At 41.5% G+C, this 26,050-nt stretch overlaps 1 long non-coding RNA gene across 1 annotated transcript; it reads left to right on the forward strand.

The window, feature by feature from the left end:
* The first annotated feature begins 13,362 nt into the window (after positions 1-13,362).
* On the forward strand, positions 13,363-15,587 carry LOC139748179 (uncharacterized). The gene is made up of 2 exons (XR_011712557.1): positions 13,363-14,584; positions 14,868-15,587. It is a non-coding gene; the product is annotated as an uncharacterized lncRNA (long non-coding RNA).
* Positions 15,588-26,050: the final 10,463 nt, after the last annotated feature.

Below are 26,050 nucleotides of genomic sequence, written 5' to 3' on the forward strand. Positions count from 1 at the left end.
CCACCTCAGGTAACTTATTTCTAAAGAACTAATCAGTCATAAGTATGTTGAATATCTGGTTTCAGTTTTGGAGACTGTGTACTTAAGAGCTGGTCAATCACTTGTCTACATAAATTAATTCTTAAAAGGTGGTCATTGAGTCATTTAATAACATTCACGAGTTACTCATTTCATCATCTTAGTATAAGAAACTCGAGCTGATATCTCAGCCAAGAAGAAAACATTGTTGAAGTTGAGATTTGATTGGGTAAAATTATTACAAATAAATCTCAAGCAGTTACCTAAAGACACAGCTGTATATATACATCATATTATGGAATTAATTAAAAAAGGGGGTGACTGTATTGTTGACTGGTTGGTAAGGTTATTTAATGTATGTATGATTCATGGTGAGGTGCCTGAGGATTGGCGGAATGCTTGCATAGTGCCATTGTACAAAGGCAAAGGGGATAAGAGTGAGTGCTCAAATTACAGAGGTATAAGTTTGTTGAGTATTCCTGGTAAATCATATGGGAGGGTATTGATTGAAAGTTTGAAGGCATGTACAGAGCATCAGATTGGGGAAGAGCAGTGTGGTTTCAGAAGTGGTAGAGGATGTGTGGATCAGGTGTTTGCTTTGAAGAATGTATGTGAGAAATACTAAGAAAAGCAAATGAATTTGTATGTAGCATTTATGGATCTGGAGAAGGCATATGATAGAGTTGGTAGAGAAGCTCTGTGGAAGGTATTAAGGATATATGGTGTGGGAGGCAAGTTGTTAGAAGCAGTGAAAAGTTTTTATCGAGGATGTAAGGCATGTGTACATGTGGGAAGAGAGGAAAGTGATTGGTTCTCAGTGAATGTAGGTTTGCGGCAGGGGTGTGTGATGTCTCCATGGTTGTTTAATTTGTTTATGGATGGGGTTGTTAGGGAGGTGAATGCAAGGGTTTTGGAAAGAGGGGCAAGTATGCAGTCTGTTGTGGATGAGATAGCTTGGGAAGTGAGTCAGTTGTTGTTCGCTGATGATACAGTGCTGGTGGCTGATTCATGTGAGAAACTGCAGAAGCTGGTGACTGAGTTTGGTAAAGTGTGTGAAAGAAGAAAGTTGAGAGTGAATGTGAATAAGAGAAAGGTTATTAGATACAGTAGGGTTGAGGGTCAAGTCATTGGGAGGTAAGTTTGAATGGAGAAAAACTGGAGGAAGTGAAGTGCTTTAGGTATCTGGGAGTGGATTTGGCAGCGGATGGAACCATGGATGCGGAAGTGAATCATAGGGTGGGGGAGGGGGCGAAAATTCTGGAGCCTTGAAGAATGTGTGGAAGTTGAAAACATTATCTCGGAAAGCAAAAATGGGTATGTTTGAAGGAATAGTGGTTCCAACAATGTTGTATGGTTGCGAGGCGTGGGCTATGGATAGAGTTGTGCGTAGGAGGGTGGATGTGCTGGAAATGAGATGTTTGAGGACAATATGTGGTGTGAGGTGGTTTGATCGAGTAAGTAATATAATAGGGTAAGAGAGATGTGTGGTAATAAAAAGAGTATGGTTGAGAGAGCAGAAGAGGGTGTTTTGAAATGGTTTGGTCACATGGAGAGAATGAGTGAGGTAAGATTGACCAAGAGGATATATGTGTCAGAGGTGGAGGGAATGAGGAGAAGTAGGAGACCAAATTGGAGGTGGAAAGATGGAGTGAAAAAGATTTTGAGTGATCGGGGCCTGAACATGCAGGAGGGTGAAAGGCGTGCAAGGAATAGAGTGAAATAGAACGATGTGGTATACCGGGGTCGACGTGCTGTCAATGGATTGAATCAGGGCATATATATATATATATATATATATATATATATATATATATATATATATATATATATATATATATATATATGTCTGTGTGTGTATATATATGTATACATTGAGATGTATAGGTATGTATATTTGCGTGTGTGGACGTGTATGTATATACATTTGTATGTGGGTGGGTTGGGCCATTCTTTCGTCTGTTTCCTTGCACTACCTCACTAACGCGGGAGACAGTGACAAAGCAAAATAATAAATATGAATAATATTATTATTCTTATTTATCTTATTTATTTTGCTTTGTCGCTGTCTACCGCGGTAGCGAGGTAGTGCAAGGAAACAGACAAAAGAATGGCCCAACCCACCCACATACACATGTATATACATACACGTCCACACATGCAAATATACATACCTTTATATCTCAATGTATACATATATATATACACACACAGACATATACATATATACACATGTACATAATTCATACTGTCTGCCTTTATTCATTCCCATTGCCACCTAGCCACACATGAAATAACAACCCCCTCCCCCCTCATGTGTGCGAGGTAGCGCTAGGAAAAGACAACAAAGGCCCCATTCGTTCACACTCAGTCTTTAGGTGTCATGTAATAATGCACTGAAACCACAGCTCCCTTTCCACATCCAAGCCCCACACAAGTTTCCATGGTTTACCCCAGACGCTTCACATGCCCTGGTTCAATCCATTGACAGCAGGTCGACCCCGGTATACCACATCATTCCAATTCACTCTATTCCTTGCACGCCTTTCACCCTCCTGCATGTTCAGGCCCGGATCACTCAAAATCTTTTTCACTCCATCTTTCCACCCCCAATTTGGTCTCCCACTTCTCCTCGTTCCCTCCACCTCTGACACATATATCCTCTTGGTCAATCTTTCCTCACTCATTCGCTCCATGTGACCAAACCATTTCAAAACACCCACTTCTGCTCTCTCAACCACACTCTTTTTATTACCACACATCTCTCTTACCCTATTATTATTTACTCGATCAAACCACCTCACACCACATATTGTCCTCAAACATCTCATTTCCAGCACATCCACCCTCCTGTGCACAACTCTATCCATAGCCCACGCCTCGCAACCATACAACATTGTTGGAACCACTATTCCTTCAAACATACCCATTTTTGCTTTCCGAGATAATGTTCTCAACTTCCACACATTCTTCAAGGCTCCCAGAATTTTCGCCCCCTCCCCCACCCTATGATTCACTTCCGCTTCCATGGTTCCATCACTGCTAGATCTACTCCCAGATATCTAAAACACTTTACTTCCTCCAGCTTTTCTCCATTCAAACTTACCTCCCAATTTACTTGACCCTCAACCCTACTGTACCTAATAACCTTGCTCTTATTCACATTTAATCTCAACTTTCTTCTTTCACACACTTTACCAAACTCAGTCACCAGCTTCTGCAGTTTCTCACCTGAATCAGCCACCAGTGCTGTATCATCAGCGAACAACAACTGACTCACTTCCCAAGCTCTCTCATCCACAACAGACTGCATACTTGCCCCTCTTTCCAAGACACTTGCATTCACCTCCCTAACAACCCCATCCATAAACAAATTAAACAACCATGGAGACATCACACACCCCTGCCGCAAACCTACATTCACTGAGAACCAATCACTTTCCTCTCTTCCTACACGTACACATGCATTACATCTTCGATAGAAACTCTTCACTGCTTCTAACAACTTGCCTCCCGCACCATATATTCTTAATACCTTCCACAGAGCATCTCTATCAACTCTATCATATGCCTTCTCCAGATCCATAAATGCTACATACAAATCCATTTGCTTTTCTAAGTATTTCTCACATACATTCTTCAAAGCAAACACCTGATCCACACATCCTCTACCACTTCTGAAACCACACTGCTCTTCCCCAACCTGATGCTCTGTACATGCCTTCACCCTCTCAATCAATACCCTCCCATATAATTTACCAGGAATACTCAACAAACTTATGCCTCTGTAATTTGAGCACTCACCTTTGTCCCCTTTGCCTTTGTACAATGGCACTATGCAAGCATTCCGCCAATCCTCATACATACATTAAATAACCTTACCAACCAGTCAACAACACAGTCACCCCCTTTTTTTTATAAATTCCAATGCAATACCATCCAAACCCGCCGCCTTGCCGGCTTTCATCTTCCGCAAAGCTTTTACTACCTCTTCTCTGTTTACCACATCATTTTCCCTAACCCTCTCACTTTGCACACCATCTCGACCAAAACACCCTATATCTGCCACTCTATCATCAAACACATTCAACAAAACTTCAAAATACTCACCCCATCTCCTTCTCACATCACCACTACTTGTTATCACCTCCCCATTAGCCCCCTTCACCGAAGTCCCCATTTGCTCCCTTGTCTTACGCACTTTATTTACCTCCTTCCAAATCATCTTTTTATTCTCCCTAAAGTTTACTGATACTGTCTCATCCCAACTCTCATTTGCCCTCTTTTTCACCTCTTGCACCTTTCTCTTGACCTCCTGCCTCTTTCTTTTATACATCTCCCACTCATTTGCTTTATTTCCCTGCAAAAATCGTCCAAATGCCTCTCTCTTCTCTGTCACTAATAATCTTACTTCTTTATCCCACCACTCATTACCCTTTCTAATCAACCCACCTCCCACTCTTCTCATGCCACAAGCATCTTTTGCACAAGCCATCACTGCTTCCCTAATTGCATCCCATTCCTCCCCCACTCCCCTTACCTCCTTTGTTCTCACCTTTATCCATTCTGTACTCAGTCTCTCGTGGTACTTCCTCACACAAGTCTCCTTCCCAAGCTCACATACTCTCACCACTCTCTTCACCCTAACATTCTCTCTTCTTTTCTGAAAAACTCTACAAATCTTCACCTAGCCTCCACAAGAAAATGATCAGACATCCCTCTAGTTGCACCTCTCAGCACATTAACATCCAAAAGTCTCTCTTTTGCGCGCCTATCAATTAACATGTAATCCAATAACGCTCTCTGGTCATCTCTCCTACTTATATACGTATACTTATGTATATCTCTCTTTTTAAACCAGGTATTCCCAATCACCAGTCCTTTTTCAGCACATAAATCTACAAGCTCTTCACTATTTCCATTTACAACACTGAACACCCCATGTATACCAATTATTCCCTAAACTGCCACATTACTCACCTTTGTATTCAAATCACCCATCACTATAACCCGGTCTCGTGCATTAAAACCACTAACACACTCATTCATTTGCTCCCAAAACACTTGCCTCTCATGATCTTTCTTCTCTTGCCCAGGTGCATATGCACCAATAATCACCCATCTCTCTCCATCAACTTTCAGTTTTACCCATATCAATCTAGAGTTTACTTTCTTACACTCTATCACATACTCCCACCACTCCTGTTTCAGGAATAGTGCTACTCCTTCCCTTGCTCTTGTCCTCTCACTAACCCCTGACTTTACTCCCAAGACATTCCCAAACCACTCTTCCCCTTTACCCTTGAGCTTCGTTTCACTCAGAGCCAAAACATCCAGGTTCCTTTCCTCAAACATACTACCTATCTCTCCTTTTTTCTCTTCTTGGTTACATCCACACACATTAAGACACCCTAATCTGAGCCTTCGAGGAGGATGAACACTCCCCGCGTGACTCCTTCTTCTATTTCCCTTTTTAGAAAGTTAGAATACAAGGAGGGGAGGGTTTCTAGCCCCCCCGCTCCCGTCCCCTTTAGTCGCCTTCTACGGCATGTGAGGAATGTGTAGGAAGTATTCCTTCTCCCCTATCCCCAGGGATTATTATTCTTATTGTTATTATTAGTATTATTATATTTTCACTTTCATTTCATTTCAAGCTAGAAGTTTCAGTTTTCTAAATTATTTCTTACATTTTTCATATATATATATATATATATATATATATATATATATATATATATATATATATATATATATATATATTATCCCTGGGGATAGGGGAGAAAGAATACTTCCCACGCATTCCTCACATGTCGTAGAAGGCGACTAGAGGGGACAGGAGCGGGGGTCCAGAAATCCTCCCCTCCTTGTATTTCAACATTCTAAAATGGGAAACAGAAGAAGGAGTCACGCGGGGAGTGCTCATCCTACTCGTAGGCTCAGATTGGGGTGTCTAAATGTGTGTGGATGTAACCAAGATGTGAAAAAAGGAGAGATAGGTGGTATGTTTGAGGAAAGGAACCTGGATGTTTTGGCTCTGAGTGAAACGAAGCTCAAGGGTAAAGGGGAAGAGTGGTTTGGGAATGTCTTGGGAATAAAGTCAGGGGTTAGTGAGAGGACAAGAGCAAGGGAAGGAGTAGCACTACTCCTGAAACAGGAGTTGTGGGAGTATGTGATAGAATGTAAGAAAGTAAATTCTAGATTAATATGGGTAAAACTGAAAGTTGATGGAGATAGATGGGTGATTATTGGTGCATAATATGCACCTGGGCATGAGAAGAAAGATCATGAGAGGCAAGTGTTTTGGGAGCAGCTGAATGAGTGTGTTAGTGGTTTTGATGAACAAGACCGGGTTATAGTGATGGTTGATTTGAATGCAAAGGTGAGTAATGTGGCAGTTGAGGGAATAATTGGTATACATGGGGTGTTCAGTGTTGTAAATGGAAATAGTGAAGAGCTTGTAGATTTATGTGCTGAAAAAGGACTGGTGATTGGGAATACCTGGCTTAAAAAGCAAGATATACATAAGTATATGTATATAAGTAGGAGAGATGGCCAGAGAGCGTTATTGGATTACGTGTTAATTGACAGGTGAGCGAAAGAAAGACTTTTGGATGTTAATGTGCTGAGAGGTGCAACTGGAGGGATGTCTGATCATTATCTTGTGGAGGCGAAGGTGAAGATTTGTATGAGTTTTCAGAAAAGAAGAGTGAATGTTGAGGTGAAGAGGGTGGTGAGAGTAAGTGAGCTTGGGAAGGAGACTTGTGTAAGGAAGTACCAGGAGAGACTGAGCACAGAATGGAAAAAGGTGAGAACAAAGGGGGTAAGGGGAGTGGGGGAGGAATGGGATGTATTTAGGGAAGCAGTGATGGCTTGCACAAAAGATGCTTGTGGCATGAGAAGCGTGGGAGATGGGTTGATTAGAAAGGGTAGTGAGTGGTGGGATGAAGAAGTAAGATTATTAGTGAAAGAGAAGAGAGAGGCATTTGGACGATTTTTGCAGGGAAAAAATGCAAATGAGTGGGAGATGTATAAAAGAAAGAGACAAGAGGTCAAGAGAAAGGTGCAAGAGGTGAAAAAGAAGGCAAATGAGAGTTGGGGTGAGAGAGTATCATTAAATTTTAGGGAGAATAAAAAGATGATTGGAAGGAGGTAAATAAAGTGCGTAAGACAAGGGAGCAAATGGGAACTTCAGAGAAGGGGGCTAATGGGGAGGTGATAACAAGTAGTGGTGATGCGAGAAGGAGATGGAGTGAGTATTTTGAAGGTTTGTTGAATGTGTGTGATGATAGAGTGGCAGATATAGGGTGTTTTGGTCGAGGTGGTGTGCAAAGTGAAGTGTTTTGGGTTAGGGAAAATGATTTGGTAAACAGAGAGGAGGTAGTAAAAGCTTTGCGGAAGATGAAAGCTGGCAAGGCAGCAGGTTTGGATGGTATTGCAGTGGAACTTATTAAAAAAGGGGGTGACTGTATTGTTGACTGGTTGGTAAGGTTATTTAATGTATGTATGATTCATGGTGAGGTGCCTGAGGATTGGCGGAATGCGTGCATAGTGCCATTGTACAAAGGTAAAGGGGATAAGAGTGAGTGCTCAAATTACAGAGGTATAAGTTTGTTGAGTATTCCTGGTAAATTATATGGGAGGGTATTGATTGAGAGGGTGAAGGCATGTACAGAGCATCAGATTGGGGAAGAGCAGTGTGGTTTCAGAAGTGGTAGAGGATGTGTGGATCAGGTGTTTGCTTTGAAGAATGTATGTGAGAAATACTTAGAAAAGCAAATGGATTTGTATGTAGCATTTATGGATCTGGAGAAGGCATATGATAAGTTGATGAGATGCTTTGTGGAAGGTATTAAGAATATATGGTGTGGGAGGCAAGTTGTTAGAAGCAGTGAAAAGTTTTTATCGAGGATGTATGGCATGTGTACGTGTAGGAAGAGAGGAAAGTGATTGGTTCTCAGTGAATGTAGGTTTGCGGCAGGGGTGGTGATGTCTCCATGGTTGTTTCATTTGTTTATGGATGGGGTTGTTAGGGAGGTGAATGCAAGAGTTTCGGAAAGAGGGTCAAGTATGCATTCTGTTGTGGATGAGAGAGCTTGGGAAGTGAGTCAGTTGTTGTTCGCTGATGATACAGTGCTGGTAGCTGATTCATGGGATAAACTGCAGAAGCTGGTGACTGAGTTTGGTAAAGTGTGTGAAAGAAGAAAGTTAAGAGTAAATGTGAATAAGAGCAAGGTTATTAGGTACAGTAGGGTTGAGGGTCAAGTAAATTGGGAGGTAAGTTTGAATGGAGAAAAACTGGAGGAAGTAAAGTGTTTTAGATGTCTGGGAGTGGATCTGGCAGCGGATGGAACCATGGAAGCGGAAGTGAATCATAGGGTGGGGGAGGGGGCGAAAATTCTGGGAGGCTTGAATAATGTTTGGAAGTCGAGAACATTATCTCGGAAAGCAAAAATGGGTATGTTTGAAGGAATAGTGGTTCCAACAATGTTGTATGGTTGCGAGGCGTGGGCTATGGATAGAGTTGTGCGCAGGAGGGTGGATGTGCTGGAAATGAGATGTTTGAGGACAATATGTGATGTGAGGTGGTTTGATCGAGTAAGTAATAATAGGGTAAGAGAGATGTGTGGAAATAAAAAGAGTGTGGTTGAGAGAGCAGAAGAGGGTGTTTTGAAATGGTTTGGTCACATGGAGAGAATGAGTGAGGAAAGATTGACCAAGAGGATATATGTGTCAGAGGTGGAAGGAACGAGGAGAAGTTGGAGACCAAATTGGAGGTGGAAAGATGGAGTGAAAAAGATTTTGAGTGATCGGGGCCTGAACATGCAGGAGGGTGAAAGGCGTGCAAGGAATAGAGTGAATTGGAATGGTGTGGTATACCGGGGTCGGCGTGCTGTCAATGGATTGAGCCAGGGCATGTGAAGCGTCTGGGGTAAACCATGGAAAGTTGTGTGGGGCCTGGATGTGGAAAGGGAGCTGTGGTTTCAGTGCATTATTACATGACAGCTAGAGACTGAGTATGAACGAATGTCGCCTTTGGTGTCTTTTCCTAGCGCTACCTCGCACACATGAGGGGGGAGGGGGTTGTTATTCCATGTGTGGCGAGGTGGCGATGGGAACAAATAAAGGCAGACTATGAATTATGTACATGTGTATATATGTATATGTCTGTGTGTGTATATATATGTGTACATTGAGATGTATAGGTATGTATATTTTGCGTGTGTGGACGTGTATGTATATACATGTGTATGTGGGGGGGTTGGGCCATTCTTTCATCAGTTTCCTTGCGCTACCTCGCTAATGCGGGAGACAGCGACAAAGCAAAATAAATAAATAAATAGTATTTTAACTTATCCAACCATGCATTACTTTTTCTCATATGTTCATATCCAGTGTTCCACAAATTGCACTGTTTCCTTAAATAGTTTTGCTCTCCTTTCATTTACTCTCACCATATGCATTCTTCACTCTATGCACAGAGGCCTCTTTTCAAGCTCCCTCACTTGCACCACCAAGAGGACTTGATCTCTTATATAAAGGTTGCTGAAGCATTCACTCAGCTCCTCCCAAAATATTCCCCTTTCTTCCTCACTCCTCTCACTATCAGGTGCATCAGCACTGAGAGTCAGCCACCTTGTAGAGTCTACTTTTATTCTCACTCACATCAGTCTTCAACTTATTTCCTTGCACCCTTCAACACGTCCCATGGCTCCTCCATCAGAAAGGCTACTCCACGCTTTTGCTTTTGTCCTTACACTAACTGCAGATTGAAACCCTGAATTTTCTCAAATCATTCAACCCTCATGTCTTTCAACTCATCTTCACTCAAAGACAAAATTTCTAGGTTCCCCTCCTTACAAACATAATGCTTCTTCCCATCATGGTACATCAACACACATAGCCTATGAAGAGTAATTCTTGTTTGGCTCCTGATTCTGCCCTCTTAATCATCTCTATTAACTTTTAAGAGATACTTCACCCCGCCCCAGAGGAAACAGCGCAAATGCATGAAGGAAAAGATAAAAGATAACACATACATTCTCTTCTTTTCCCCCCACACCTTATCATTTCCCCCTGCATCAGTGAGGTAGTGCCAGGAGACAGATGAAGAAAAGTCACATCCATACATGAGCTGTCATGTGTAATGCACCGAAACCACAGGTCACTATCCACATCCAGGCCCCACAGACTTTTCCATGGTTTACCCCGAATGTTTCACATTCCCTGGTTCAGTTCATTGATGGCACATTGAGCCCAGTATACCACATTGTTCCAATTTACTCTGTTCCATGCACACCTTTCACCCTCCTGCACATTCAGGTCCTGATCACTCACATTCTCCTTGTTCCCTCCACTTCTGACATACATCCTCTTAGTCAACTTTTCCTCACTTATTCTTTTCATACGTCCAAACCATTTCAACACACCCTCTTCTGCTCTCTCAACCATATATATATGGTTAAGAACAGAGGACTGAGCCTTGAGGGAATATCCTCACTTGGCCCCCTTCTCTGTTCCTTCTTTTGGAAAATTAAAAACGAGAGGGGAGGATTTCGAGCCCCCAGTTCCCTCCTCTTTTAGTCGCCTTCTACGACACGCAGGGAATACATGGGAAGTATTCTTTCTCCCCTATCCCCAGGAATTATATATATATATATTTTTTTTTTGCTTTGTCGCTGTCTCCCGCGTTTGCGAGGTAGCGCAAGGAAACAGACGAAAGAAATGGCCCAACCCACCCCCATACACAATGTATACACACACACATCCACACACTCAAATATACATACCTACACAGCTTTCCATGGTTCACCCCAGATGCTTCACATGCCCTGATTCAATCGACTGACAGCACGTCAACCCCGGTATACCACATCGATCCAATTCACTCTATTCCTTGCCCTCCTTTCACCCTCCTGCATGTTCAGGCCCCGATCACACAAAATCTTTTTCACTCCATCTTTCCACCTCCAATTTGGTCTCCCACTTCTCCTCGTTCCCTCCACCTCCGACACATATATCCTCTTGGTCAATCTTTCCTCACTCATTCTCTCCATGTGCCCAAACCATTTCAAAACACCCTCTTCTGCTCTCTCAACCACGCTCTTTTTATTTCCACACATCTCTCTTACCCATACGTTACTTACTCGATCAAACCACCTCACACCACACATTGTCCTCAAACATCTCATTTCCAGCACATCCATCCTCCTGCGCACAACTCTATCCATAGCCCACGCCTCGCAACCATACAACATTGTTGGAACCACTATTCCTTCAAACATACCCATTTTTGCTTTCCGAGATAATGTTCTCAACTTCCACACATTCTTCAAGGCTCCCAGGATTTTCGCCCCCTCCCCCACCCTATGATCTACTTCCGCTTCCATGGTTCCATCCGCTGCCAGATCCACTCGCAGATATCTAAAACACTTTACTTCCTCCAGTTTTTCTCCATTCAAACTTACCTCCCAATTGACTTGACCCTCAACCCTACTGTAATTATTACCTTGCTCTTATTCACATTTACTCTTAACTTTCTTCTTTCACACACTTTACCAAACTCAGTCACCAGCTTCTGCAGTTTCTCACATGAATCAGCCACCAGTGCTGTATCATCAGCGAACAACAACTGACTCACTTCCCAAGCTCTCTCATCCCCAACAGACTTCATACTTGCCCCTCTTTCCAAAACTCTTGCATTTACCTCCCTAACAACCCCATCCATAAACAAATTAAACAACCATGGAGACATCACACACCCCTGCCGCAAACCTACATTCACTGAGAACCGATCACTTTCCTCTCTTCCTACACGTACACATGCCTTACGTCCTCGATAAAAACTTTTCACTGCTTCTAACAACTTGCCTCCCACACCATATATTCTTAATACCTTCCACAGAGCATCTCTATCAACTCTATCATATGCCTTCTCCAGATCCATAAATTTATGCTACATACAAATCCATTTGCTTTTATAAGTATTTCTCACATACATTCTTCAAAGCAAACACCTGATCCACATATCCTCTACCACTTCTGAAACCACACTGCTCTCCCCCAATCTGATGCTCTGTACATGCCTTCACCCTCTCAATCAATACCCTCCCATATAATTTACCAGGAATACACAACAAACTTATACCTCTGTAATTTGAGCACTCACTCTTATCCCCTTTGCCTTTGTACAATGGCACAATATATATATATATGGAATTATATATATATATATATATATTTTTTTTTTTTTTTTTTTTTGCTTTGTCGCTGTCTCCCGTGTTTGCGAGGTAGCGCAAGGAAACAGACGAAAGAAATGGCCCAACCCACCCCCATACACATGTATATACATACGTCCACACACGCAAATATACATACCTACACAGCTTTCCATGGTTTACCCCAGACGCTTCACATGCCTTGATTCAATCCACTGACAGCACGTCAACCCCGGTATACCACATCGCTCCAATTCACTCTATTCCTTGCCCTCCTTTCACCCTCCTGCATGTTCAGGCCCCGATCACACAAAATCTTTTTCACTCCATCTTTCCACCTCCAATTTGGTCTCCCTCTTCTCCTCGTTCCCTCCACCTCCGACACATATATCCTCTTGGTCAATCTTTCCTCACTCATTCTCTCCATGTGACCAAACCATTTCAAAACACCCTCTTCTGCTCTCTCAACCACGCTCTTTTTATTTCCACACATCTCTCTTACCCTTACGTTACTTACTCGATCAAACCACCTCACACCACACATTGTCCTCAAACATCTCATTTCCAGCACATCCATCCTCCTGCGCACAACTCTATCCATAGTCCACACCTCGCAACCATACAACATTGTTGGAACCACTATTCCTTCAAACATACCCATTTTTGCTTTCCGAGATAATGTTCTCGACTTCCACACATTCTTCAAGGCTCCCAGAATTTTCGCCCCCTCCCCCACCCTATGATCCACTTCCACTTCCATGTTTCCATCCGCTGCCAGATCCACTCCCAGATATCTAAAACACTTCACTTCCTCCAGTTTTTCTCCATTCAAACTCACCTCCCAATTGACTTGACCCTCAACCCTACTGTACCTAATAACCTTGCTCTTATTCACATTTACTCTTAACTTTCTTCTTTCACACACTTTACCATATATATATATATATATGTATATATATATATATATATATATATATATATATATATATATATATATATATATATATATATATATATATATATATATATATATTTTTTTTTTTTTTTTCTTTTTTTTATACTTTGTCGCTGTCTCCTGCGTTTGCGAGGTAGCGCAAGGAAACAGACGAAAGAAATGGCCCAACCCCCCCCCCCCATACACATGTACATACACACGTCCACACACGCAAATATACATACCTACACAGCTTTCCATGGTTTACCCCAGACGCTTCACATGCCTTGCTTCAATCCACTGACAGCACGTCAACCCCTGTATACCACATGACTCCAATTCACTCTATTTCTTGCCCTCCTTTCACCCTCCTGCATGTTCAGGCCCCGATCACACAAAATCTTTTTCACTCCATCTTTCCACCTCCAATTTGGTCTCCCTCTTCTCCTCGTTCCCTCCACCTCCGACACATATATCCTCTTGGTCAATCTCTCCTCACTCATTCTCTCCATGTGCCCAAACCATTTCAAAACACCCTCTTCTGCTCTCTCAACCACGCTCTTTTTATTTCCACACATCTCTCTTACCCTTACCTTACTTACTCGATCAAACCACCTCACACCACACATTGTCCTCAAACATCTCATTTCCAGCACATCCATCCTCCTGCGCACATCTCTATCCATAGCCCACGCCTCGCAACCATACAACATTGTTGGAACCACTATTCCCTCAAACATACCCATTTTTGCTTTCCGAGATAATGTTCTCGACTTCCACACATTTTTCAAGGCTCCCAAAATTTTCGCCCCCTCCCCCACCCTATGATCCACTTCCGCTTCCATGGTTCCATCCGCTGACAGATCCACTCCCAGATATCTAAAACACTTCACTTCCTCCAGTTTTTCTCCATTCAAACTCAGCTCCCAATTGACTTGACCCTCACCCCTACTGTACCTAATAACCTTGCTCTTATTCACATTTACTCTCAACTTTCTTCTTCCACACATATATATATATATATATATATATGAAATATTAAAACATTTTAAAGAGATGGTTCCATACGAGTAAAATAATCAAAATAATAAATAGGTGATAAAAATACGTAACAAACACACATATATGATTATATTCTAATCAGTTTTTAAAACTCTTAAAGGGTCTGACTACCAATGTAACCATCAATGGCTACAGTCTAGAAAACTGGAAGATGGTTCCTTTACCTCTGACCAACATGACACGCCTTTCTTATGCTCTGCACTACCTTCAAAAGAAATTAAAAGGGAATCAAGTACATCCAGAAAGACTCATGGGAACTCCTAAAGGAGGAATGTCTTTCTACAAAGGTTCCTTTATCATTCCCAGCAATGATTCACATCCACAAGATACTTTCCTATACTTGGATGGCTGGAGGAAGGTCAGTTGTCAGAGTCAGTACCTGTAATATTGGATTCATTTATGGTATTCTGTCTTCCCTACTTTAATGACATATATATGTGTTGTATCAATGTTATGTAAATTCATGCATGTTGTAGATGAATAACACAAATATTCTAAAGTATCATGTTACTTAGAATGTTTCATGAGTTTCAGTGCCACTGTTCATCATATTTTTTCATGGTCCAAGAATACTTACTGCCAGATACTGAACTGGTTGCTCTAAATCTAACCACTGTTGAGATAATGATAATTCTTTGCAGGGTTTGGTGTGGGTCAATGACTTCTGCCTTGGTCGTTACTGGCCGGAAGTGGGACCCCAAGTAGCACTCTATGTTCCAAGAGGTATCTTAAAGAAGGGCAGCAATACACTTCTGGTTCTAGAATTTGAAGCCTCTCCTTGCCTGATTCCCAGTTCATGCTTTGTCACATTCAAGGACACCCCCAAGATTGATGGATCGACTCCCAAGTAAAGAAACACAATGGTGAAAGACATTATCTTTTACATAATGAATTCCAAATGAAAACAGTCAGGGTTGAGATAAAGACAAGAAATGAATGGGATGGAATGCAAAATTTTTTTTATATTCTAATATTTTCATTCATTCATTCAGATAATTTTGGTCACTTTAAGAAATTTAAAGGATGCATTATTGTTTGACAGTAACTACATGACCCACTAGCATTTCATATGATACATGGTAGGTATTAAAAGATACAGTGCTTTGGTAAATCTGTATCCTGTCTTACATCTCAACTTTCATTGGTGGTAAAGGGTTAGCATTGTTAAAATAACTATATTCTAGCTTTGGTCAAACAAATTATTGGTATAATAAATGGCTGGTCACCCACCTCAGGTAACTTATTTCTAAAGAACTAATCAGTCATAAGTATGTTGAATATCTGGTTTCAGTTTTGGAGACTGTGTACTTAAGAGCTGGTCAATCACTTGTCTACATAAATTAATTCTTAAAAGGTGGTCATTGAGTCATTTAATAACATTCACGAGTTACTCATTTCATCATCTTAGTATAAGAAACTCGAGCTGATATCTCAGCCAAGAAGAAAACATTGTTGAAGTTGAGATTTGATTGGGTAAAATTATTACAAATAAATCTCAAGCAGATACCTAAAGACACAGCTGTATATATACATCATATTATGGAATTAATTAAAAAAGGGGGTGACTGTATTGTTGACTGGTTGGTAAGGTTATTTAATGTATGTATGATTCATGGTGAGGTGCCTGAGGATTGGCGGAATGCTTGCATAGTGCCATTGTACAAAGGCAAAGGGGATAAGAGTGAGTGCTCAAATTACAGAGGTATAAGTTTGTTGAGTATTCCTGGTAAATCATATGGGAGGGTATTGATTGAAAGTTTGAAGGCATGTACAGAGCATCAGATTGGGGAAGAGCAGTGTGGTTTCAGAAGTGGTAGAGGATGTGTGGATCAGGTGTTTGCTTTGAAGAATGTATGTGAGAAATACTAAGAAAAGCAAATGAATTTGTATGTAGCATTTATGGATCTGGAGAAGGCATATGATAGAGTTGGTAGAGAAGCTCTGTGGAAGGTATTAAGGATATATGGTGTGGGAGGCAAGTTGTTAGAAGCAGTGAAAAGTTTTTATCGAGGATGTAAGGCATGTGTACATGTGGGAAGAGAGGAAAGTGATTGGTTCTCAGTGAATGTAGGTTTGCGGCAGGGGTGTGTGATGTCTCCATGGTTGTTTAATTTGTTTATGGATGGGGTTGTTAGGGAGGTGAATGCAAGGGTTTTGGAAAGAGGGGCAAGTATGCAGTCTGTTGTGGATGAGATAGCTTGGGAAGTGAGTCAGTTGTTGTTCGCTGATGATACAGTGCTGGTGGCTGATTCATGTGAGAAACTGCAGAAGCTGGTGACTGAGTTTGGTAAAGTGTGTGAAAGAAGAAAGTTGAGAGTGAATGTGAATAAGAGAAAGGTTATTAGATACAGTAGGGTTGAGGGTCAAGTCATTGGGAGGTAAGTTTGAATGGAGAAAAACTGGAGGAAGTGAAGTGCTTTAGGTATCTGGGAGTGGATTTGGCAGCGGATGGAACCATGGATGCGGAAGTGAATCATAGGGTGGGGGAGGGGGCGAAAATTCTGGGAGCCTTGAAGAATGTGTGGAAGTTGAAAACATTATCTCGGAAAGCAAAAATGGGTATGTTTGAAGGAATAGTGGTTCCAACAATGTTGTATGGTTGCGAGGCGTGGGCTATGGATAGAGTTGTGCGTAGGAGGGTGGATGTGCTGGAAATGAGATGTTTGAGGACAATATGTGGTGTGAGGTGGTTTGATCGAGTAAGTAATATAATAGGGTAAGAGAGATGTGTGGTAATAAAAAGAGTATGGTTGAGAGAGCAGAAGAGGGTGTTTTGAAATGGTTTGGTCACATGGAGAGAATGAGTGAGGTAAGATTGACCAAGAGGATATATGTGTCAGAGGTGGAGGGAATGAGGAGAAGTAGGAGACCAAATTGGAGGTGGAAAGATGGAGTGAAAAAGATTTTGAGTGATCGGGGCCTGAACATGCAGGAGGGTGAAAGGCGTGCAAGGAATAGAGTGAAATAGAACGATGTGGTATACCGGGGTCGACGTGCTGTCAATGGATTGAATCAGGGCATATATATATATATATATATATATATATATATATATATATATATATATATATATATATATATATGTCTGTGTGTGTATATATATGTATACATTGAGATGTATAGGTATGTATATTTGCGTGTGTGGACGTGTATGTATATACATTTGTATGTGGGTGGGTTGGGCCATTCTTTCGTCTGTTTCCTTGCACTACCTCACTAACGCGGGAGACAGTGACAAAGCAAAATAATAAATATGAATAATATTATTATTCTTATTTATCTTATTTATTTTGCTTTGTCGCTGTCTACCGCGGTAGCGAGGTAGTGCAAGGAAACAGACAAAAGAATGGCCCAACCCACCCACATACACATGTATATACATACACGTCCACACATGCAAATATACATACCTTTATATCTCAATGTATACATATATATATACACACACAGACATATACATATATACACATGTACATAATTCATACTGTCTGCCTTTATTCATTCCCATTGCCACCTAGCCACACATGAAATAACAACCCCCTCCCCCCTCATGTGTGCGAGGTAGCGCTAGGAAAAGACAACAAAGGCCCCATTCGTTCACACTCAGTCTTTAGGTGTCATGTAATAATGCACTGAAACCACAGCTCCCTTTCCACATCCAAGCCCCACACAAGTTTCCATGGTTTACCCCAGACGCTTCACATGCCCTGGTTCAATCCATTGACAGCAGGTCGACCCCGGTATACCACATCATTCCAATTCACTCTATTCCTTGCACGCCTTTCACCCTCCTGCATGTTCAGGCCCGGATCACTCAAAATCTTTTTCACTCCATCTTTCCACCCCCAATTTGGTCTCCCACTTCTCCTCGTTCCCTCCACCTCTGACACATATATCCTCTTGGTCAATCTTTCCTCACTCATTCGCTCCATGTGACCAAACCATTTCAAAACACCCACTTCTGCTCTCTCAACCACACTCTTTTTATTACCACACATCTCTCTTACCCTATTATTATTTACTCGATCAAACCACCTCACACCACATATTGTCCTCAAACATCTCATTTCCAGCACATCCACCCTCCTGTGCACAACTCTATCCATAGCCCACGCCTCGCAACCATACAACATTGTTGGAACCACTATTCCTTCAAACATACCCATTTTTGCTTTCCGAGATAATGTTCTCAACTTCCACACATTCTTCAAGGCTCCCAGAATTTTCGCCCCCTCCCCCACCCTATGATTCACTTCCGCTTCCATGGTTCCATCACTGCTAGATCTACTCCCAGATATCTAAAACACTTTACTTCCTCCAGCTTTTCTCCATTCAAACTTACCTCCCAATTTACTTGACCCTCAACCCTACTGTACCTAATAACCTCGCTCTTATTCACATTTAATCTCAACTTTCTTCTTTCACACACTTTACCAAACTCAGTCACCAGCTTCTGCAGTTTCTCACCTGAATCAGCCACCAGTGCTGTATCATCAGCGAACAACAACTGACTCACTTCCCAAGCTCTCTCATCCACAACAGACTGCATACTTGCCCCTCTTTCCAAGACACTTGCATTCACCTCCCTAACAACCCCATCCATAAACAAATTAAACAACCATGGAGACATCACACACCCCTGCCGCAAACCTACATTCACTGAGAACCAATCACTTTCCTCTCTTCCTACACGTACACATGCATTACATCTTCGATAGAAACTCTTCACTGCTTCTAACAACTTGCCTCCCGCACCATATATTCTTAATACCTTCCACAGAGCATCTCTATCAACTCTATCATATGCCTTCTCCAGATCCATAAATGCTACATACAAATCCATTTGCTTTTCTAAGTATTTCTCACATACATTCTTCAAAGCAAACACCTGATCCACACATCCTCTACCACTTCTGAAACCACACTGCTCTTCCCCAACCTGATGCTCTGTACATGCCTTCACCCTCTCAATCAATACCCTCCCATATAATTTACCAGGAATACTCAACAAACTTATGCCTCTGTAATTTGAGCACTCACCTTTGTCCCCTTTGCCTTTGTACAATGGCACTATGCAAGCATTCCGCCAATCCTCATACATACATTAAATAACCTTACCAACCAGTCAACAACACAGTCACCCCCTTTTTTTTATAAATTCCAATGCAATACCATCCAAACCCGCCGCCTTGCCGGCTTTCATCTTCCGCAAAGCTTTTACTACCTCTTCTCTGTTTACCACATCATTTTCCCTAACCCTCTCACTTTGCACACCATCTCGACCAAAACACCCTATATCTGCCACTCTATCATCAAACACATTCAACAAAACTTCAAAATACTCACCCCATCTCCTTCTCACATCACCACTACTTGTTATCACCTCCCCATTAGCCCCCTTCACCGAAGTCCCCATTTGCTCCCTTGTCTTACGCACTTTATTTACCTCCTTCCAAATCATCTTTTTATTCTCCCTAAAGTTTACTGATACTGTCTCATCCCAACTCTCATTTGCCCTCTTTTTCACCTCTTGCACCTTTCTCTTGACCTCCTGCCTCTTTCTTTTATACATCTCCCACTCATTTGCTTTATTTCCCTGCAAAAATCGTCCAAATGCCTCTCTCTTCTCTGTCACTAATAATCTTACTTCTTTATCCCACCACTCATTACCCTTTCTAATCAACCCACCTCCCACTCTTCTCATGCCACAAGCATCTTTTGCACAAGCCATCACTGCTTCCCTAATTGCATCCCATTCCTCCCCCACTCCCCTTACCTCCTTTGTTCTCACCTTTATCCATTCTGTACTCAGTCTCTCGTGGTACTTCCTCACACAAGTCTCCTTCCCAAGCTCACATACTCTCACCACTCTCTTCACCCTAACATTCTCTCTTCTTTTCTGAAAAACTCTACAAATCTTCACCTAGCCTCCACAAGAAAATGATCAGACATCCCTCTAGTTGCACCTCTCAGCACATTAACATCCAAAAGTCTCTCTTTTGCGCGCCTATCAATTAACATGTAATCCAATAACGCTCTCTGGTCATCTCTCCTACTTATATACGTATACTTATGTATATCTCTCTTTTTAAACCAGGTATTCCCAATCACCAGTCCTTTTTCAGCACATAAATCTACAAGCTCTTCACTATTTCCATTTACAGCACTGAACACCCCATGTATACCAATTATTCCCTAAACTGCCACATTACTCACCTTTGTATTCAAATCACCCATCACTATAACCCGGTCTCGTGCATTAAAACCACTAACACACTCATTCATTTGCTCCCAAAACACTTGCCTCTCATGATCTTTCTTCTCTTGCCCAGGTGCATATGCACCAATAATCACCCATCTCTCTCCATCAACTTTCAGTTTTACCCATATCAATCTAGAGTTTACTTTCTTACACTCTATCACATACTCCCACCACTCCTGTTTCAGGAATAGTGCTACTCCTTCCCTTGCTCTTGTCCTCTCACTAACCCCTGACTTTACTCCCAAGACATTCCCAAACCACTCTTCCCCTTTACCCTTGAGCTTCGTTTCACTCAGAGCCAAAACATCCAGGTTCCTTTCCTCAAACATACTACCTATCTCTCCTTTTTTCTCTTCTTGGTTACATCCACACACATTAAGACACCCTAATCTGAGCCTTCGAGGAGGATGAACACTCCCCGCGTGACTCCTTCTTCTATTTCCCTTTTTAGAAAGTTAGAATACAAGGAGGGGAGGGTTTCTAGCCCCCCCGCTCCCGTCCCCTTTAGTCGCCTTCTACGGCATGTGAGGAATGTGTAGGAAGTATTCCTTCTCCCCTATCCCCAGGGATTATTATTCTTATTGTTATTATTAGTATTATTATAATTTTCACTTTCATTTCATTTCAAGCTAGAAGTTTCAGTTTTCTAAATTATTTCTTACATTTTTCATATATATATATATATATATATATATATATATATATATATATATATATATATATATATATATATATTATCCCTGGGGATAGGGGAGAAAGAATACTTCCCACGCATTCCTCACATGTCGTAGAAGGCGACTAGAGGGGACAGGAGCGGGGGTCCAGAAATCCTCCCCTCCTTGTATTTCAACATTCTAAAATGGGAAACAGAAGAAGGAGTCACGCGGGGAGTGCTCATCCTACTCGTAGGCTCAGATTGGGGTGTCTAAATGTGTGTGGATGTAACCAAGATGTGAAAAAAGGAGAGATAGGTGGTATGTTTGAGGAAAGGAACCTGGATGTTTTGGCTCTGAGTGAAACGAAGCTCAAGGGTAAAGGGGAAGAGTGGTTTGGGAATGTCTTGGGAATAAAGTCAGGGGTTAGTGAGAGGACAAGAGCAAGGGAAGGAGTAGCACTACTCCTGAAACAGGAGTTGTGGGAGTATGTGATAGAATGTAAGAAAGTAAATTCTAGATTAATATGGGTAAAACTGAAAGTTGATGGAGATAGATGGGTGATTATTGGTGCATAATATGCACCTGGGCATGAGAAGAAAGATCATGAGAGGCAAGTGTTTTGGGAGCAGCTGAATGAGTGTGTTAGTGGTTTTGATGAACAAGACCGGGTTATAGTGATGGTTGATTTGAATGCAAAGGTGAGTAATGTGGCAGTTGAGGGAATAATTGGTATACATGGGGTGTTCAGTGTTGTAAATGGAAATAGTGAAGAGCTTGTAGATTTATGTGCTGAAAAAGGACTGGTGATTGGGAATACCTGGCTTAAAAAGCAAGATATACATAAGTATATGTATATAAGTAGGAGAGATGGCCAGAGAGCGTTATTGGATTACGTGTTAATTGACAGGTGAGCGAAAGAAAGACTTTTGGATGTTAATGTGCTGAGAGGTGCAACTGGAGGGATGTCTGATCATTATCTTGTGGAGGCGAAGGTGAAGATTTGTATGAGTTTTCAGAAAAGAAGAGTGAATGTTGAGGTGAAGAGGGTGGTGAGAGTAAGTGAGCTTGGGAAGGAGACTTGTGTAAGGAAGTACCAGGAGAGACTGAGCACAGAATGGAAAAAGGTGAGAACAAAGGGGGTAAGGGGAGTGGGGGAGGAATGGGATGTATTTAGGGAAGCAGTGATGGCTTGCACAAAAGATGCTTGTGGCATGAGAAGCGTGGGAGATGGGTTGATTAGAAAGGGTAGTGAGTGGTGGGATGAAGAAGTAAGATTATTAGTGAAAGAGAAGAGAGAGGCATTTGGACGATTTTTGCAGGGAAAAAATGCAAATGAGTGGGAGATGTATAAAAGAAAGAGACAAGAGGTCAAGAGAAAGGTGCAAGAGGTGAAAAAGAAGGCAAATGAGAGTTGGGGTGAGAGAGTATCATTAAATTTTAGGGAGAATAAAAAGATGATTGGAAGGAGGTAAATAAAGTGCGTAAGACAAGGGAGCAAATGGGAACTTCAGAGAAGGGGGCTAATGGGGAGGTGATAACAAGTAGTGGTGATGCGAGAAGGAGATGGAGTGAGTATTTTGAAGGTTTGTTGAATGTGTGTGATGATAGAGTGGCAGATATAGGGTGTTTTGGTCGAGGTGGTGTGCAAAGTGAAGTGTTTTGGGTTAGGGAAAATGATTTGGTAAACAGAGAGGAGGTAGTAAAAGCTTTGCGGAAGATGAAAGCTGGCAAGGCAGCAGGTTTGGATGGTATTGCAGTGGAACTTATTAAAAAAGGGGGTGACTGTATTGTTGACTGGTTGGTAAGGTTATTTAATGTATGTATGATTCATGGTGAGGTGCCTGAGGATTGGCGGAATGCGTGCATAGTGCCATTGTACAAAGGTAAAGGGGATAAGAGTGAGTGCTCAAATTACAGAGGTATAAGTTTGTTGAGTATTCCTGGTAAATTATATGGGAGGGTATTGATTGAGAGGGTGAAGGCATGTACAGAGCATCAGATTGGGGAAGAGCAGTGTGGTTTCAGAAGTGGTAGAGGATGTGTGGATCAGGTGTTTGCTTTGAAGAATGTATGTGAGAAATACTTAGAAAAGCAAATGGATTTGTATGTAGCATTTATGGATCTGGAGAAGGCATATGATAAAGTTGATGGAGATGCTTTGTGGAAGGTATTAAGAATATATGGTGTGGGAGGCAAGTTGTTAGAAGCAGTGAAAAGTTTTTATCGAGGATGTATGGCATGTGTACGTGTAGGAAGAGAGGAAAGTGATTGGTTCTCAGTGAATGTAGGTTTGCGGCAGGGGTGGGTGATGTCTCCATGGTTGTTTCATTTGTTTATGGATGGGGTTGTTAGGGAGGTGAATGCAAGAGTTTTGGAAAGAGGGTCAAGTATGAAGTCTGTTGGGGATGAGAGAGCTTGGGAAGTGAGTCAGTTGTTGTTCGCTGATGATACAGTGCTGGTGGCTGATTCATGTGAAAAACTGCAGAAGCTGGTGACTGAGTTTGGTAAAGTGTGTGAAAGAAGAAAGTTAAGAGTAAATGTGAATAAGAGCAAGGTAATTAGGTACAGTAGGGTTGAGGGTCAAGTCAATTGGGAGGTAAGTTTGAATGGAGAAAAACTGGAGGAAGTAAAGTGTTTTAGATATCTGCGAGTGGATCTGGCGGCGGATGGAACCATGGAAGCGGAAGTAGATCATAGGGTGGGTGAGGGGGCGAAAATCCTGGGAGCCTTGAAGAATGTGTGGAAGTCGAGAACATTATCTTGGAAAGCAAAAATGGGTATGTTTGAAGGAATAGTGGTTCCAACAATGTTGTATGGTTGCGAGGCGTGGGCTATGGATAGAGCTGTGCGCAGGAGGGTGGATGTGCTGGAAATGAGATGTTTGAGGACAATGTGTGGTGTGAGTTGGTTTGATCGAGTAAGAAATGGTAAGAAAGGGTAAGAGAGATGTGTGGAAATAAAAAGAGGGTAGTTGAGAGAGCAGAAGAGGGTGTTTTGAAATGGTTTGGGCACATGGAGAGAATGAGTGAGGAAAGATTGACCAAGAGGATATATGTGTCGGAGGTGGAGGGAACGAGGAGAAGTGGGAGACCAAATTGGAGGTGGAAAGATGGAGTGAAAAAGATTTTGAGTGATCAGGGCCTGAACATGCAGGAGGGTGAAAGGCGTGCAAGGAATAGAGTGAATTGGATTGATGTGGTATACTGGGGTTGACGTTCTGTCAATGGATTGAATCAGGGCATGTGAAGCGTCTGGGGTAAACCATGGAAAGTCCTGTGGGGCCTGGATGTGGAAAGGGAGCTGTGGTTTCGGGCATTACTGCATGACAGCTAGAGACTGAGTGTGAACGAATGGGGCCTTTGTTGTCTTTTCCTAGCGCTATCTAGCACACATGAGGGGGGGAGGGGGATGTTATTCCATGTGTGGCGAGGTGGCGATGGGAATGAATAAAGGCAGACAGTGTGAATTGTGTGCATGTGTCAATATGTATGTGTCTGTGTGTATATATATGTGTACATTGAGATGTATGGGCATGTATATTTGTGTGTGTGGACGTGTATGTATATACATGTGTATGGGGGTGGGTTGGGCCATTTCTTTCGCCTGTTTCCTTGCGCTACCTCGCAAACGCAGGAGACAGCGACAAAGCAAAATGAAAATAATGTAATAATAATAATAAAATATAATTTTACAATTCCTTGACCTCTCATGTGGTACCTGTCACTCTGAGGCAGCACTCCATTTAAGAGTAGGGAAATTTTGATGGCCTCCTTTGGAGTGAGAAGGTCTTTGACAAGACTGTACTCTTTTCCATCCACTGACAATGATACAGCCTTGCTAAAGGTGACTTCTCATTTGTGGTAGAACCATTTGCAAGTGGGAAGTTAAATAGTTTCCTACTCTGGGTGTGATTGTTGATTATTTACATTCAAAACCTAGTCACTTTTATTGGGAAACATTGGGTACTGTACAGTACAGTTACTTACAGTGGCATATTAGAACCATATTTATGAATCGATGTAAAACTTCTGTTGTAAGGTCATCTTGAACTACTGCAGTCACAAACTGGATACTCAAAGATACATGAAATACATATCATAAAGAAAAAACAAAACAGTGTCTGAGCTTGTTGCTCATTCTTTGAAATGACATTTACACTATTAAGCTGTTACTGTGTAAACTATGAAAATGTGTATGATAGAACTGATGACATTAATGAAAAATTATTTTTAATGGTCAAAGATTCATGAACTGGCTGTGTTCATTATTGGATGTGTTCTTTCTACTTTGCATGAAGAAACTGAACATATGTTATTTGGATGATTTTTCACTATATGATGATACCTTCTTCTGTATCTATGTTCATTCATGTTTACATGTCTCTATTTTTCTGGAGGATACTGAATATTATGTTGTTTTAAATGTACAAAATGATTTTTTACTCAATGATGTTAACTATTTTTAAATTTCAACAACAGTGTTACTAAAAGATTTTTAAGTGTTACAAGAAAAAGTAGTTTAATGAAACAGCAGCAAAGTAATCCTTTAATATCTTTCTTGATATCTTTTTGATGAATTTCAGAAAAGCTACTAAGTACAGAAACTGAAGATAAACAAGGAATATTTAAAACATTATACGGTGCCTACCTCATAATTATGCCGTGCTAAAATAATTGCATAAACCTTGTTATGATACATCAATTTCATTTGAAACATGATACTGTACAACCTTAGGAGGGATGTTAAGGATTATTGGAGACACTATACCCCCATGATTATTCTAAATAGTTGAGAAATAAAGTATGAGCATACCTGTGTTATTGTATGAATTCTCTACTCAAACTGCCTTTACTATGGGTATTGGGATGATGAAATCTGTATTTCACTTAAAGCAAAAAAGAAAAAA

This window comes from Panulirus ornatus, chromosome 73, assembly GCF_036320965.1.
Source record: "Panulirus ornatus isolate Po-2019 chromosome 73, ASM3632096v1, whole genome shotgun sequence".
NCBI classification, from domain to species: domain Eukaryota; kingdom Metazoa; phylum Arthropoda; class Malacostraca; order Decapoda; family Palinuridae; genus Panulirus; species Panulirus ornatus.